The sequence below is a fragment of the Alosa sapidissima genome, chromosome 8, assembly GCF_018492685.1.
Source record: "Alosa sapidissima isolate fAloSap1 chromosome 8, fAloSap1.pri, whole genome shotgun sequence".
In the NCBI taxonomy this organism is placed as follows: domain Eukaryota; kingdom Metazoa; phylum Chordata; class Actinopteri; order Clupeiformes; family Clupeidae; genus Alosa; species Alosa sapidissima.
In genome coordinates, this window is record NC_055964.1 from 12359366 (window position 1) to 12371570 (window position 12205).

Sequence of the window (12205 nt, forward strand, 5' to 3'; positions counted from 1 at the left end):
AAGAGCCAGAAAACCAATTAGTCCACCTTTGACCCTCAATGGGTTTTTGTTGTTGATTAACTGGGTACAAGACGTTCCCTTTGTCAGGGCGCTGACCGGCCAGTCTATGAACCTCTGTCACCTCCTCTGGCCCGGACAAGGCCACTTGTTTGAGCCATTGCCGTCTTTGGGGAGCACAGGTCATTAGCCAGTCAATAGGGGATCCCCTGGGACACTTGGTGACCGTGGTCAGCAGGATTCCTGTGGTGGAGCGGAAAGGAGAGGACCAGAGTGTGTTGATGTATGGCACCTCCCTCTCTCTCTTGAGTAAAACATTAACAACCCAATTTTTATTATTATTATTATTATTATTATTATTTTAAGATGTTAAAAAAAATAGTACATTCAAAAAGCAGAGTGCCTGTATTTAATCAGAATCAATTTAGCATATTTGGCAGAAAAGAGTTTGAAAAAACAACATTAAAGCAAGAATGTGAACAGAAAAAGACAAATCTCTTTTTAAGATGTTTTCCCTATTCCTTTTAAGGAAAAAAACGCTGTTATTTCTGAGGGGGAAATCACTATTAAGTCTAAAAGGCAGCCTTCACAATGCATTCATCCTTCACAATGCATGGGTGCAAATTGTGCCATTATCTCTGGAGATGGGAGGGGTGGGGCAAAAATTGAGACAGAGAGAGAGACACAGAAAGAAAGAAAGAAAAAAGACAGAAAGAGAGAGAGAGCAAGAGAAAACCTTTGTGGATAAAATTATGAGGCCCGGTGTTTTCAGGCAAGGTCTGTGAGATTTATGTCAGAATTGGCATTCTCTGTCATTCCTGTGGAGAGATTGCCCTTGGATGTGGCTGAAGCTCCAAACTGAAGCTGCACTTTCTTTGGTGGAGCTCACACTCACACACACTCTCTCTCTCTCACACACACACACACACACACACACACACACACACAGCCTGCATACACACGCCCCCGAGACAGTTGCCAGGGTACGTCTGCCAGAGGCATCCTCGGCCTTCAGCTTTTCCCAGAGTGCCACAGGACTGGTGTCGCCAGGAAGTCACCAGTGGAGGTGAAAAACGATGTGATGCCGACAGAGAAAACACTCCACTCCTCTGATCTACGAGCCAATGAGAAAAGCAGAAAGAGAGAGAGAGAGAGAGAGAGAGAGAGAGAGACAGGGAAGAATGGATGAGAATAAATCAGATAAATCACTGTATTCAGTGCCATTCTGTCGCCTTTTTAGAAATGCTTGTGTGTGTGTTTTAATGTGTTTGTGTGAATAGAGGACGTGTTCATTGTGTGAGCTGTGACTGAGCCCCTCCCCATAACCATAATCCCACCCTTCCACTGTACCATCAAAGATTGGCTGTAACCTAGCAACTGTTTAATTAAAAAAAAATATCAGCAGCATGCAAAAAAGCTCTTCCTGTGAGTGCCTTTTCTCTCCTCCAACTGCATAGATTTTGCATTGTGAAATAAATCTGGGGGTTATTTAGCTTCTGTGACTCTTCAATTTGTGAGATTTGATGATTTTTCCCACACAAAACACACACACACACACACACACACACACACACACACACTGATATATGTGCATTTGCATTCAATCATGAGACATGAAAGATGAGATCCAGTGTATTTTACCAGCACACCTCATATCAAAACCGACCTTGCAAAAGGCCTCCTTCAGACATTTGTGTTTCATAGTCACAGTAAGTCCTCCGAGCCCTCGGAGCTGTACTTTACAGGCCAGGCAATGGAGTACGAAATGAAAGGATCTTATAAACAGCCACTGTGGTTATCAAAGAATCTTATAAATAAGCATTGATCGAAAAAACTATCAAAGTGGGGAGACTGATATATAGGCCTACTGTCCCAGTATATAAAAAACACAGCTTTTGCAATTTTATTGTCATTTTTTTCCCTGTCTTCAAGATGTCAAGGGTTTCTCAACAGCCAGCAAGAAGGGGGGCGGGGGGGACTCCAAAACACACTCAAACTGAAGTGAAAAAGTACTAGTGAGTAAATCTGTTCATGGATTCTCAGCTTTTTTTCCAATTACAGTTTTTTTTGGATTCCCTGTGCAATAGTTATGGGAGCCCACATTTAGAGAAGTCACTGTGGTAATGGCTATGTTAAAGACAAGGAGGAAATATCATTCCATACCAGCAATCTCACAAGACTGCACTGGCCTGGAAGCAAGGGCCTGACATGGTACTAGAGAAGATGTGCAGTCATGTACCCTTGCACTTACTGTATATTTTATGCCTCAGAGGTAATTTAGACATGAATTTAAGGTAAGAGCTCAGAGAATTGAAAGAGCACTCTGCCAAGGTATCATCATTCACTGAGCCCCCTGGCTATGGATTAATAAGAACTGACTTACTGTCATTTCACTGATTGCAAAGACTATTTAGAGTTAAATTAAACAGGATTGGATGTCATTTCGTACTGACACACAAAGCACACGGAGACACTGGGGTTTTCCTCCTCATCCTTTTAGATGTTTTTTCTCCTTATTTTGTCATTCTGATTTTGTTGCTACAATGTGGATGATATGAATGGCATCCCAAGACAAAATAGATAATTTTCCAAAAACTGCATTGAGAGAGATTTGTTCAATAAGACACAGAGACCAGTGAAATTTTGGGATGACAACAAAAAAAAAATCCAAACAGGAGGCAGAAGTGGAAATGGGTCACAGTTGCCGTCTTTGACCTGAAAGCACAGGCCCCTCTCTCCTCGCCGCAGTATTTTCAGATTATTTAAGGGGGGAAAAGAGAGACACTCCCGCCAGAGCAGGGGACTCCTCCGTTTTTAATATGAAAAATAATTTGATTTGACAATTGCGACTTTCACTTTGAAGGCTGACAGAGTGAAGTGTCATTTTCAACAAATTAAAAATAGAGTACATTCTGCCACGGGCATCAGAGTGGCCTACTAAAGAAAAAAAAAGGAACAAGAAGAAAAGAGGAGAGGAGAGGAGAGGAGAGGTGATAAAGGGGAATTTTAGATCAGTACCACTGAGAAGATGGAACATGAGCTTTAACTAATTCTCTGTAGGCCTGACCCGCATGTGTGTTCAGGCCCTTGTTCATTAACAGCTGTTTGTTTTAAGCGGAGCTATCACCATTTCAGACGGACGCAGGGGACTCTTGTCTGTCTGACCTCGTTGGTCTGACTTTGTGGTCGTCCGAAAGCGGCTCCCTAAACTACTTTTTTCCCCGTGTAATTGGTTGCACTTTTTTGTGTAATTGCTTGTGCACTCAAATTGGGAACAACACATAATTAGTATTCGCACTTCATCAAAAAAATAAAAAATAAAAAATCTGGACTCCTGGGTAGCAGGTTTGTCCCAGATCCATCACCATATCGACACATTTCAGCTTGATATCAGCCTGATTTCTGTCAGACCAGACACATTGGTGCCAAGCTGTGCCCTGTTTACCCAGCCTGGCATTCTACCATCAAGCAAAGACGGGCAATTGAGCGGGGTCTCAGCCTCCAGGGAGCCTTGTGAGTAGGATCAAGTGCAGAGCTTTAAATGCTATCCGTTTATGATGGGTTCAGTGGGCGCAGGGTCATTTTATAAATCATAATATAGTATGAGAAAGCCAACAGGACTTAGGAATTAATTATATTTAATTTGGTCAAATATAAATACACAATGATTTCTGGGTAATACACTCTTAAAACAAATGTGTTAAAAACAACACAATTTGATAATTCTGATAATGTCTGATAATTCGCTAGCTGGCTAATCTGAACTTTAAGACTGACTGAGCGAGTCATGCCCTTCAAACAGAAGAGCAAAAGAACAGAGAAAACATTATGATAAATTATCTGCACTACCTGTATCAGGTAAGTAGCCTACACACACGGTAAAGTTCGCATTTCACAATTGCTTCATGGTTAGACATATCTATGGATAGACATTTAATTGTGTCTTGGGTCTTTGTATTTTTAAACCAAGGCTATATGAGTTGAAATCCACTTCAGCTAAACCTCAGTGCATAAACCAGAGTGAAAGGTGAATAGGCCTACATGAACAGACAGAAAATATGACAAAAACAACAGTTAGTCTAACAAAACAGTAAGACATAATACACAGCACTTATGTTGGAGTAATGGTTAAAGTAAGCAAGGAGTGCAAGTGTAAGTGTGTTTGTTTGTTCTTGCACTGTGGGAGAGGGCACAAGCAGCACGGAGGGAGTCTACTCTAGACACATGTTCCGTCTGTGTCTGGGGTTAGCGTGTGTGTACGTGTGTGTGTGTGTGTGTGTGTGTGTGTGTGTGTGTGTGTGTGTGTGTGTGTGTGTGTGTGTGTGTGTGTGTGTGTGTGTGTGGTGACCACATATAGTGTGTAGGGTGTGTTTGTATTTGTGTGTGTGTGTGTGTGTGTGTGTGTGTGTGTTTGGGGGTGGGGGTGTTCCTGCTCGACAGCTCGAGACAATGACTAGTCCTTGCCACCATATGCCAAAGCCAGTGGACAGCAGGCAGTGGTGGTGGTTGGTCTGTGGGAAAAAAACAGAACAAGACAGAAAACCAGACAGTGCAGGTCGTCTGGGTCTCCTTCAGGATGGAGGAGAGTGGAGGGGCACACAGTGCCTAATAACCTGCACGCTGCTAGTACAGTACACTCAGCACAGCTGAGAAGACAGTGGGCATCTGGATGTTTTCTTTCAAATGGCTGTTTAGTCAGTACTAGTGTAATTAATTTTTATGAGGATAATCATCTACAAAATTTCATACATTTCTGAATGTGTGTATGTGTTCACTCAAACTTAATATATATGTATTATATATTTTTAATATACCATATATTTAATATATGGTATATTAAAATTAGTTTGTCAATTTTATTGACAATATTTTATTATTCCAGTATTTGAATATTTTAATACATTTTAATACATTCTATTTATATATATATATATATATATATATATATATATAGAGAGAGAGAGAGAGAGAGAGAGAGAGAGAGAGAGAGAGAGAGAGAGAGAGAGAGAGAGAAAATTTATATAAAATGATGTGGTCTGGACTGAAAGGTCTAGTCTGACAATCAAAATAGTCTGTAGGCCTCATTTTCATTCCCCACAGTATACATGCACTTGCTTGCATACACACACACACACACACACACACACACACACACACACACACACACACACACACAGACACACTCTTGTTTCTCATTAGAATACATATAACCTTCACACCCCTGCTGCACACATTAATTAGCACTCTGATAACTAGCAGCAACTCCACCACTCCACTACCCCCCCCCCCCCCCCACCTCCACACACACACACACACACACACACACACACACACACACACACACACACACACACACACACACGCACACACACACACACGCACATGCACACACTGTCTTTCTCTCTCCCTCCCAACACCTCTATTCACACTCTCCAGCTCTTTCATTAGCATGACAGTGGCCAGCGGAGGCTGAGGGCCGGGCGGCTCCCGCACGCTCTCTTCGGGCCCCCTGATTAAAAAAGGGAACCCCCCTCGGACGCAAATCCTCCAGTCCCCTTTCATCGGCGGGCCCCCATGCACATGCTCCGCGCCGGACTCCAATCAACCACACGAGTACCTGTCCCCACGCCTCACCTCTCCTCTGCTCTGCCCAGATCCTCTCCAGGATGACCTTACACACACACACACACACACACACACACACACACACACACACACACACACACACACACACACACTGTGCCATGACTGCCTGTAATTGTTGCACTCAGCAGGCCCTCAAGGGTTGCAATCGTAAGGCTGTGCAAAACACATGTGAAAGGGAGACAAGGACACACGCACGCACGCATGCACGCACGCACACACGCACTCATACACACTCACACACACACATACGCACATACACACACATGTTTGTAGAGGCCCCAACTGTGGCGCAACTGGCTGGGGCACCTGCACCGTACGCCGGCGACCCGGGTTCGATTCCTGCCTCGTGGCCTTTTCTGGATCCCTTTCTGGATCCCACCCCGACTCTCTCTCCCACTTGATTTCTGTCATTCTCCGCTGTCCAATCAAATTAAAGGCATAAAAAAGCCCCCAAAAAATACACTTTAAAACCACATGTTTATAGAGACGACGAGGACAGACACATTCACACACACACACACACACGACTAGAAGGGAGACAAGTACACACACATATAGAAGGGAGACAAGGACACACACACACATATAGAAGGGAGACGAGGACACACAGACACACACAAAGGGAAAAAGGGTAAAAAAGTGGGTCAAGCTGAGTGTGAGGAGAGTGCAGCGTTTGGCTTTGTGAGCCCACGTCATGGCGTCACAGTGGTAATCTACTCTAATATGATGTTTCGCCCCGGCCCCTGTAGAGCTGGCCGCTCTCTCTCTGAATGGACGCTATGGCCAGCCCTTCGTCCCGCTCTGTCCGACAAGTCTCTTTCATTCTCTCTCTCTCTCTCTTTCATTCTCTCTCTCTCTCTTTCCTTTCTCCAATTTCAAGGTAAAACGTCTCATTAGCTGTGGCCCCATGAAAGGCGGCCTGATCCATTTCGTATGCAGTTACACATTCCCTTTGAATGGAGGGGGCGAGAACGAGAGGCACGAGAGGAGCGGGCAGGGTGGACAGAGAGGAGAAGAAGAAAAAGAAGAAGAAGAAGAGAGAGGGAATGAGGGAGAGAGAGAGAAATGGAGAGAGAGAGAGACCTGAGCTAAAGGGGTGATCTTCCAGCACCTGAGAGCAGTGGGGTGGAGGGTTGTGGATGGCTGGAGGGGTGTTGGGGGCGAGTTGAGAGGGTGGTGGTTGAAGGGGGGGGGGGGGTGCGAGGGCCTACTGAGGCCACAGTAATTTAATGCAATCATTACCCACATGTGTCAGACACATATTCCAATGTCCTTTCAGCAAACCAGGAAGCGAGCGGATGAAAGCCTGGCGGCGAATGAAATATGTATCCGCGAGGGCTCGGCCCCTTCTCCTATGCATCGCTCTTCACAGGCCCCCGGATAGCGGGCCCTATGGACTGATTGAACAGATGGACTCACTGATTGGTGCAAGGAGGTGATCAAATGAAATGGGGAATGATTGTAAGGACAAGCTTGGCATGTGGGAGGATATCTGAATTACTGTCAAGAGGCTGAACCATACAGTCCACTGGTCTGCGAATCAATGGAAATATGAAATAAAAACACATATATGTGTGTATTGACTGAAATAAATAAATAGTAATACTTATTTACTAAAATGTTTTTATATCCAGGACACCCTACCATATGGAAATAGTGTACAAGTCCTGTCTTCTGTGTGTCATTATAAACGTATTCATGTAGGCTATCGAGCAGGTAAATACCAAACAAACATTCACACGAATAAGGTGTACGGTGTGATTAAGGTGCAGAGTGCACTCTAGATCAAATTGACCTCTGACAGAATTCAGCGCCACGAAGCAGCTTGCCAGCATTCCATTCAACTCAGCCATGCATGTATGCTGAAAGACAGGATGGCCTTTTCAACTAAAAAATGTCAGGGTTAATGCAATCCCTCCAGAGCTGTCGTGCACTGTCAGATGTTTAGGTCACATCATATAAAGGAACATTACATTTGCAGTCATTCATTCAGCAAATGTTCTTCTCCCATACAGATTTATGTTACAGTTATGGTATGCATTCATTGTGTTCATTTTGCATGTTCCTGGGTAGCACACCTTTGACCTAGTTTTATCAGTCCCTTGCTCTAGTAGCATTAACTCTCATCTACACACATCAAGAGACATGATGACATCTTGTCCTTCCTTCATGTCAGGTAAGGCAGATAGAAGAGAACCTTTGGAACATTTCTCCACTGCAGTCACATAGCCTACTAGATGTTGAACCAGGGTTTTCTGAGGGCTCAGCTAAGGCAGAGGTATGTCACTCAAGTGAGGAACAGCCAGTGTAGATCAGGGATGACAGGTTCAGGGATCAAAAACAATGGTGACTGGATATCTCTCCTTCGAATGCATCTTCCCTATGTGGCCTATCAAGGACCTGAGTGGTGCATTGTTTCCTCTGCTAAGTGGGGGCATTAGTAGGTGTAAGTGCAGAGAAGACGCAGGAATGGTCACTGAGAAGTCCTTTAAGGCACCAGCTGTGGCGCAACTGGCTGGGGCACCTGCACCGTGCGCCGGCGACCTGGGTTCGATTCCCGCCCTGTGGTCCTTTCCAGATCCCACCCCGACTCATTCCCATTTACTTCCTGTCATTCTCCACTATTCTACCTGCAATAAAGGCATAAAAAAGCCCCCCCCCCCAAAAAAAAAAATATACTAAAAAGTGACAATACAGCTAAAGTTAGATGGATGGCTGGTGGAGCCATAGGACAGTGGCAACGTCTGCGTCCTGTAACAACTAAAGGCCAGGCCCGGGGTGGGTAATCGGGAGAATTCCCGGTGGGCCACTTCGCTTTTTGGCCAGTCAAGGAAAAACATATTGACATTTGTCACGTTAGTCTATATTCTCTTAAAGGAACACGCCACCCAATGTTAGTAGTAATATATGTTCTTACCTTAACTTTTACGAGTTGAGTCATACCTCTCCCATGTTGGTACGTGCACTCAAACGCTCTCTGGTGCGCGGCGCGAATATGTTAGCATGTTGCTATGCTAGTGGGCTTAGACGTAGCCATAGAGGGAGGAAGATCAAAAAAGATAGCAGTAATCAAAAACATCCACGTTTTCCCTACGTAAATACAGTTGCACAAGCAGTTGATAAAAATGTGTAAGGTCACACAACATGAAATGTGGTGATTTTCCAAGTGAATAAACAGGAGAACTACAATGTGTGGCGCAATAGCACTTGGGAGTACTTCGACCTAGCGTAGTAATATTAGTTAACACCTAATTGTAGATCCTTAAGATTTAAGTAGGGAAAACGTGGATGTTTTTGATTACTGCTATCTTTCTCCCTCTATGGCTAGATGGATAGTATAAGGCCAGGAGAGACTAAAAAGGCCAGGTAAAAAAGAAAGGAAGGCATTAGAGGAGGATTTTACCAAATGTGCCAAGCTTCCAGATTTTTAAAAAAAAGACATACACTGGCAACTGGTAAGAGACGTAAGCCTAGGCAATGATTAGCAACATAATTATTGGGTAATATGGACGTTAGCGTTGTCAACCTATTCGCAAGCAACTTATTAAATTAATTAAAATATTACCCTTTTTGCATCATCCAACAATGCGATTAATAGACTTTGCGAATACTATGCAAATATTGATAACAAAACCCAAGCTTGATCTGTGTGGCTATGCAGTAAAAATGGTAGCCTTGGAGCATCAGCCAGTCCCTGCTGATGATGATGACGATGAGCCCTACATTAGCGATGAGGAGGCCATGAGGGACAAGTAGAGAGGATAAAAGAGTAAACAATATGAATTAAAATGATTTAATGTAAGAAAGATCAGTGACAGCAGTAGTCTATGATCAACCATGCCTTTTTGCTCAGAAGTGTAGTAAAGGCCTACATCACCAAACACCAATAGGATAGCCTAGGCTACCCACGCTGAAAAACATGTAAACGTTAGTTCAATATGCCTCTTTGTGGAAGAGTGGAATACATTTCAAATGCTTTATTTCTTTCTTTCTGTTTGTGTTAACTTATCAACCTATCCTTGTGGAATAGTGGAATATTGTTTGTTAACTTCTCAGTTTAAGTAAATTATTATATAACCTTTATACATTTGTTGAACCATGGTACTAATAAAAACTACAGGATAGTAAGAACAGAACTGTTGCTTAATTAATCCAATTTCCACCACCATGGAAAAAGTGGGCTGGTCTTGGGTCTGAAACTGCCGGGCTGAAAAGTGGCCCCACTTCGGCCCTGCTAAAGGCCCATGGGGACCCTAAGGTCCTGGACCCACTCCCCATCTCTCTCTCTCTCTCTTCCTGTCTATTTAGCACTGTCCTGTCAAAAGCTGGCAAATATAAAAAGTCATGTCGGCTAGTACATCTTAGCAGATGGGAATATGCTCTTTAAGCATTCAATAGACGATTTAAAAGGCTGGTTTTGTTCAGGTGAGGGAAAATCCGTCTGGTTTCATGGGAACTGACTAACTCTCAAAGTGTTTAAAAGCAAACGTTTCTGCTTTGCCGTGACTGGATAATAAATCTGCCCTGCTGTGAAGTGCTTTGCCCCTCAAGAAGAGCAGATCAATACTCCACGTCAATACTCCACTTCAGTCTAACACCACCTCAGGCTGCTACCTGCTACTGGTCAACACAGCAAATCATATCCTTTACATAATCCTCTTTGATGGGTCAATGAAATGACAAGTAACACAATAGACACACAATACTCTCCAGTCAACCTCCATGTTCTCTGTACCTCCTGAAAAGGAGGACTGACGCAGCACCCATACGGAACCCAACATGCAGTTCCTAAACAGTTCCGTGTAGAGCAGAGTAAGGCAGGGAATAGACAGAACCTACGCTGCTTAGGGGTCAGCTTCAAAAAGCCTGAGGTGCGCCACAGGTGTTAAAGTGTTCCTCTGACCTGCACACGGAACCTGAGGAACAGACGGTGCTCTCTGAGCTCATCTTAGAATCAATGCGTGCCGCCCTACTGACATATGTGGGCAGTGTAACACACCTTCTGAGTGGAGAGAAAGCCAACAGAGAGAATTACACAGTGTTGCTTTCAATCACGCGCTGCATGTAACAATTCTGTTTTGCACAGTATGATGGAAAATACATACAGCTACTGTATGGGCCAGCGCTCAGGCTAAACTCCATTATGCTATAGCCAACAGTGGGTAGGTTGTAATATACAAATGAATTTAGAAATTTCACGTATCCCTCCTCTCACTAATGTTAGCATCTCGTTTACTTATCTGATTGTACACCTATAATTGTGTTTTAAACTAATATTTATATTCAACAGCAAACACCATAATGACAAGGGGCCAGGTTTTCATTTCCCTCCAATGTAAATCACCTTCTATTGGCGCCTACACGCACACAAATGCTATAAGCTATTCCAGTGTTAGCTTAGCACAAGAGCCCCTTCAACAGCGAAGCTAATGGAAATCTGAGGAGGGTAAGCACAAGTAGAATGGCTCCCATGGGGTGTGAAACATTGCCCCCACCTTCTGCTCACCTCAGAGTGTTGCTGTGTTGCTGTTTCACTGATGTGGCACGTCATAATTACTCTGAGTACACAACAGACGAGACATATGCTCTCATGGTTGTACTAAATAAAAATAAAAAGTCCTCCATCCTCCATCATCTGTCTACACACACACACACACTGGTTAATATAGTTTAAAGGTGAGGTTTGTTAAGGTTTGTCTAATCCTAAACATTTTCTGTCCAATTCAGTGAATTACTCCTCAATGTTGTCTTGCTGTGCATTCAGTGTCTCCACTGTGTCTGGTGATCGTGTGCTGTGCTAATGTGAATGTAAATGTGAAGGACAAACGGCATCTCAGACCAGCTAATCAACAAACATTGCTTCAGGAGCACAGATGGAAGGGATGCAATTTGATTGGCTACTTACTTACTTAATTTATTAATTCATTCATTCATTCACTAGAACAGTGGACTCCACCTTGATATTAGAGTCAGAAAGGTACACAAGCAGCATTGAGGTGAATGAGTGATATGGAAAGCTAAATGCTACATCTCTAAAAAGATGTATGGAATAATCAGATTAGATATTAAATAGCCTACATATATACTGTATGTCTTGCTTTGGTGTGTGTTGAAATTAAACCAAGGATTTTTCCAAGGAGTTACCAATACATCTACAAGACAGAAATGACAAAATGCTCAGATCTGTCATAGGTGATTTGTGGCATAACAGCAACTTCCAAGATATTTCAAAATACTGATGCTTTAGACCTGGAACCATACTAAAAAATGAAGAAAAATACTATGTTGTTCTCCAGTCAGAGTAAGCATCTATTCCAGGAAACAGCATCAACACCCAGAAAGAGTGGTCTGTTCAACCTGCCAACAAAGCTTCCTGGCTTATGGAAATCTAGCCCAAGGCTTTGAGGTTGGATTGAATAAATGAAAAATAGAAACCTCACAAACTCTACACATTCTCCCTCTACACATTCACACCCCCCCCCCCCTACACACACACACACACATACATACCTGCATGCACTTACACACACACACACACACACACACACACACACACACACTA